At 39.9% G+C, this 6,296-nt stretch overlaps 1 non-coding gene across 1 annotated transcript; it reads left to right on the forward strand.

The window, feature by feature from the left end:
* The first annotated feature begins 257 nt into the window (after nt 1-257).
* On the forward strand, nt 258-330 carry Trnat-ugu (transfer RNA threonine (anticodon UGU)). Its single transcript has one exon. It is a non-coding gene; the product is annotated as a tRNA-Thr (tRNA).
* Nucleotides 331-6,296: the final 5,966 nt, after the last annotated feature.

Below are 6,296 nucleotides of genomic sequence, written 5' to 3' on the forward strand. Positions count from 1 at the left end.
TCCCTGAAAGTTTGGCCGTACCTTTTTGTAACACCCTGTATAGTAAAAAGGCTACCCAGCCATTGACCTTCGTCTGTGCGAATGCGCACAGGTTGCTCAAACTCTTACGGGAATCGCCAAAGCGTGTGCGAGTAATGAGTGGATGGGCAAATGTCTAAGAGGTACATTACATACGTAGAATTGTGGTCAGTTGGGAATGTCATTCTCACGGGAAGCGTGCAAGGGATAAATCCCTGCAGTCGCGCTATCCATCTGTGTCCTCGGTGCTCAGATGGATAGAGCGTCTGCCTTGTAAGCAGGAGATCCCGGGTTCGAGTCCCGGTCGGGGCACACGTTATCAACTGTCCACATCGAGGTATATCAACAACACCTATCGGCAGCTGAGGGTTTCAGTTGGTTATAATTTAAGACTCTGAGTGTCGCTAGTGTTATCGGTCAAATTAACTGAGTCGGCTTTTTCACTCATTGCGCATCGCGATGTATAGTTGACATTTTTTTCGCGGTATTTTCAAAAGTGATAAATAGGCACAAAATCAAAGACAAAGCAAAAATGGTACAAATACAATAACAACAAAGAGCAATAAATTGCCGATGATCTATGAAAGAAAGAGTGACAAATTAGTAAATGCGTTGCGCCAGATGAAAACTACATTTACCATTAAGTAAATAAGAGCGGATATATAACTGACTGCCGGCCGGAGTGGCCGTGCGGTTCTAGGTGCTACAGTCTGGGGCCGGGCGACCGCTACGGTAGCTGGTTCGAATCCTGCCCCGGGCATGGATGTGTGTGATGTCCTTAGGTTAGTTAGGTTTAATTAGTTCTAAGTTCTAGGTGACTGATGACTTCAGAAGTGAAGTCGCTCAGAGCCATTTTTTTATATAACTGACTACTTCTCAGAAATTCACAAAAATTCGATCCTGGCCGGTTGTCGACATGTGTAACCTCCCAACAGTTTAAAATATGTATAAAATTCTCATTCAGTGTAACTTCCCAACAGTTTACTCATGTAACCTGCCGATAAAATGTGACTAACCTCCCAATAAAAAATGTGACTCATATATAACCTTTCAATAATTAACTGACTGTGAATTTAAACTGGTAAATTTTAGACGTCAGCACTGCTGCGTCATGGCTCTGAAAGATCATACTGAATAACTTGAAAATTCTTACCTCAATGAAGTCGCCGGATAACGCATATATGTCTGCTCCTATAAGAAATTTTTCTGGCGCAGCCCTGTGCAATGCTGGCCGATAGATTTGTCATGTATAAAAAGAAACAACTGATTTTTCTTTACAATAATCGGGATGACAATGGATTAGAGAAATTAGTAATTTCTTTAAATTCAGATGAATGATTCTCAAAAGTTACTTTTTATAAGAAAGATTATTATTAAGAGATTTTTAAAAAAATATTTACATGGGACTTGATATAATAATAGTACACGTGCGCGAGGCTGCCTTTATCTTATACCACATCCCTCCCCACGACCGGCCCAGCCAACTTGATACACCAGAACTGCTCGCTACTACTTACTCCTACTGCCACACAGTTCCTACTGCATACAACACTGCTCTCTGGTCTGAGGTTCTCCTATAGCTTACATATCGCAGTCAGCGCGTGAGCAATCCATCGTAACTACATCTGCTCAATTGCGCTAGCAATAAATTCCTCACAATGTGATGGCGATAATGTTTGAAGACCAACACTGACGGATATGAGCAACCCACTAAGCAATTTGTTACTTTGTCAGAAGTGGAAGTTTAATACCAAAATCATTCCATGGCCTGAAGAACACTTCAACTGAGTTCCTCGATATTTGCGATCTTGATTTGAACTTTTTCACTCAGGGCAGCATGATACCCTTCTGAAATTTGTTAAAACTAAGACAGTGGGCTTAGCAAGCAGCATGTTGTTGGTCAGTGATCTAGGTGTTGTTTGGTGAGACGTGCGTGCCATATTAGTAGAAATCTATGCCGCCAAAAGGCCATTTGATTTCTATGCTTCTCAGATGTTTGGAAGTCAGCAGTAATGAGGGGAATGTACATAACAGTATGGCTCAAGGTTGAATGCAGTGCAACACCACGCCAGAGAAACTATCAAAGGCACCATGTGAGCGACTTGGAAGGCAGCCTAGCGCTCATTTGAAATTTATCCACGGCATTTAGTACAGCAGAGTAAAGATCATAGTGTGAGTGCACAGTGAGCAGTTAACGCTAGCAGAGGCTATAGAGATCGCTCTGACAGAGGAGAGCACGATAGCCTCAGCCAGAGAAAAGATGGTAGGGGCAGTTGTGTGGAGTGCTGCAGGGCCGGAAGTGCTTAGCGTGAGGAACGCCAGGTCATGTGATGTGAGACTGTCGCACAGATAAAGGAATTAAGAAAGTAGTTCTTTTTGCAGCAATAAAGTACAATGAAATTGATCGACAATGATTAGTGACATGCTCACAACGAAATTTACCAGGTCACGGAGGCCCATGTGTGCAGCATAAATCGATAACGCGCTTTAAATGCAAACGAAGCATTTATAAAGCAAGAGACTTCCCAGAGAGCGCATTCCATGCATTGAATGTGCATATGAAAGTAAAAGACAGGAAAAGTAAGTAAGGGCAGAAGGAAGCAGCCTTACCTGGAAAGATAATAACAGTCCATTGTGGAAACAAAAAAGACCATAAAACCAGATTGTCAGGAAGGCTCCAACCATGCGCTAAAATCTCTCGTGGATAGGAGAGTGCAAATAAGCCTACTTCGGAGAACTTGTATGTGAAGCGGTGAAAAGCTTAATCCAGTGGAATGTACTAGGATTCGGGGAATCGCTAATATGATTGCGAGGACGGAGGACACCGTAACCCTCTGATTATGAATGGGGAGCGGAATGTAAGTGAAGCAGTGCTTCCTCTTAAGTGGTAAGATGATCTTCCGTTTGACGCATTGGTAGCTCGAGACTTTTTCAAGGAAAATATAGTTGTAATTAGTTATGCCTCCGGAAGCCTGGGGGTTCTTGGCAAGCGTGTTCGAATGAAGACGGATCAAGGATGGCAGTTACGCATTAGAAGGCGGGGCCTCTATAGTACGATTTCAACAGTAGGGGAAAGAGAAGGTTCTTTCAGGAAAACCTCACACGCGGAGCGAAAAGTGCTTCAAGACACGAAGACGGACTCACATAATGAGCTCCGCACAGCAAAATTCAACAGACAGAGAAAGCGCATTGCCGGCCGCTGTGGCCGAGCGGCTGTAGGCGCTTCAGTCCAGAAAGGCGCTGTGCTACGGTCGCAGGTTCGAATCCTGCCTCAGGAATGGATGTGTGTGATGCCCTTAGGTTAGTTAGGTTTTTAAGTAGTTATAAGTTTCATAGTTATAAGGGGGACTGATGACCTCAGATGTTAAGTCCCATAGTGCTCAGAGCCATTTGAAACATTTTTAGAAGGCGCTTTCGAGGGAGGCTTAAGCGAGAAGTGAGGAAAGCGTTGGATCGAAATCGTTGCCGGAGAGAAGCAAAAAGGAAGCAAATTGTGTGTTTCATCACTAAAAATATTGTCCTGTGAGGAAGGAGTGTCCCAAATAAAAATAGAGACGCCGATATAAAACAAAAATTAATTAAAAAGTTGATCAATTTACTGAAAGATAAGTAAAGGAAAATACGTTCTGACAAAATAAAACGTTAAAATTCACATTTACACGCATATAATGCGCTTATAAATGTGAATGTATGGTGTCAGTACTGCTTAACGTATCTAATAAATAGCTTTTCACCACTATTCAAAAACAACTTTTACAATTATTAGCGACTCCCTTGGGTCTGTGTTTCCAGGCAAAGCTTTTCGAAGAAATGGTTCAATATAAGAAGTAAACACTCTAAGTTGCCTTTGACATTTAGCTGAGATTTATATTTTTTCTTAAAAGCAGCCAATGCATCGTGATAGCATGCGAAATGCTCATGTTTCAGTGCCCAAAACTCATCAATCGACCCTCCCCATAATTTAGTCTTCAGCCGTTGAGAGACCTTCGGGAGTATGTTCGCCCTGCCTCTACGAGAGGGACCAATACAGTGCTATCGATTCTGTTTTTGACATTGTAGCGGATAGATGTTGTGAAATGGCAACAAGTTTGCTTATTTTGGTAATTTTTAAAGTTTGTAACTTTCTAGCTTTAGCGTCGAATTATATTGTATTTGGAAAATGGGAGGGATTAAGGTTATGACTGAAAATTGAGTAACAAATAGGGGAAGATTGAGATATGCTGCGCTACTGCAATATTGGTAGAGAAATTTCGTATCCGCCAACAGCCACTAATCGTTTGTAAGAGAAGCGTTTTCAAAAATTTGTTAAATGTTTTTGAGATTTGATAATGGCACAGTATTCTTTGTTCCAAATTTTCATAAAACTGCAGTTATTATAAATCGACTTGTCGAAGACGTCTCAGAGAAAGCAGCAGTAGCTATAGTCAACAGACACCACAGCAATGACTAAATTTCAGTCTCAGTCTATAGTGAGGAGAGAATGTGATAGAAAAGAATTTGCTACTTGTCTTTGCTCGAGTATGTATAAAGACAAGCGGTCATTTTAGAGGTTTAGTATTAGAACTACTATAATATATTTATGCAGTAGTTGCTATAGTAAGATTATAATGTCGTAATCGTAATAGATCGTAATAATTTTTCTGTTAAGAACGATATTTTACATTTTGTAACAGTAATGGCGGCAGTAAAGGCAGTTTTAGTTATTTTAATAGCAATAACAATAGCAAGTGACAAAGATAATCGTGTAAATGCTTAAAAATATGAGAAACATGATTCCTTTCTGAAACATAGGAGGAGAACCCTACTGAGAGTGAGGAACGATGCAATGGGATAACTTCATGTAGAACAACAGGTAGGAGGTCACATAAATATTAGAGTGGCAATAGTAGAATTAAACAGACTTAAGGAAAAAGTAGTGTCATAAGTAGCTGAAGGTGAGATCAGCACTCTATGTAGAAAACAATGCTCTAAAGTAGTTAACATTACGATTCACATGAATGTAAATTGCTCTATAATGGTCCACTGTTACTATTAAGAAAGTGAACTAGAATGAATAGGAAGATAAGAAATTCAAGCGTATAATGAGTAGCTGAGGTTCTAAGAAGAATGTTTTGCTTTACCCATTCCTGCGTACACGGTATCACAACAGAGAATAGAGTGAATTCAGATCGTCCGGATGAAGCCAATGAGAAGGAAAATCCACAGTAGCTTACCTGTTTGTGGACAGAGACATTGTGTGATTAAGACTATGATAATAACTTCAACTTGTGTTAGGCGTCACTTTCAAGGGAAACTATGATTTCCTTCTTTATTTCATAGAAGAGTTCCATATGGTCCTGAGGAATCCATTTTGTTAATACACAGAGAATCGACATGTTTTCTGTCGCTGAGAACAGCGATATTAAAAAAGTATCTCCTGATATTTTACAGAGACATGCAACCTAAATGAAGATTTTTGTAAAGAACGAATCAGTGAAAGTTTCTCCTTGCCCCCATCCACATTTCTGTATGGAATGACACCCAGTGTCAGAGAACAGCATGCCCAAGTCTTTATAAGTTTTACGGTATTTGACATATTCATGAGCTACTCGCGAATGTTCCAAATGACTAGAGTTGTTTGTATTGACTGAACCGACTATAGTAGTAGGTTTCAAAATGGAGAGCATCCTTCAATAAACCTGGGCCCCCTCAACTGTAACTTCATTCGTACTGAATGGTTTAGACAAATCTCTAGCCTAATTTGATAAGGACACTGAGCGTACGTTGAACATACAGAAATAATGAGTTCACTTTGAAACATAGTAGCAAATTTTCATTTACTTTTGTTTATTATTTCTGTATATGCTTGAAAGTATGTCAAAATGTTTTTACACTCCTCTTTTCTCAGTTATTTCGGCACCACATTTCTTTTTTAAATTCATACATTAACTTTAATAATTCAATTGTTCTTCACCATTCGGTAATACTTGGTGGTCCTTTTAATCAACCTTTTGTGACTTTCATTCTATAATCCTATCCTCCACTGGTAACTGTCAGTAACTATTTAATTAAAACAAGAAATAAGACTACGTTTTCAATACATTGCTAACTTTAATTTAAAAAGTTACTGTGACGAGCAGTATTCAAACTGCTTAAGACCGCCAGCGACGAGTGCTAAGGTTTGTTGTGTCTCCAACAAAAGAGGAAACGATCTGCATAATCATTGGCCGTGTAGACCCATTTATTGCTCCTATGTTGGCAGCGCTGTAAATTAATTATCAATCATCTTGGGCTGTCGT

This window comes from Schistocerca gregaria, chromosome 3, assembly GCF_023897955.1.
Source record: "Schistocerca gregaria isolate iqSchGreg1 chromosome 3, iqSchGreg1.2, whole genome shotgun sequence".
NCBI lineage: Eukaryota > Metazoa > Arthropoda > Insecta > Orthoptera > Acrididae > Schistocerca > Schistocerca gregaria.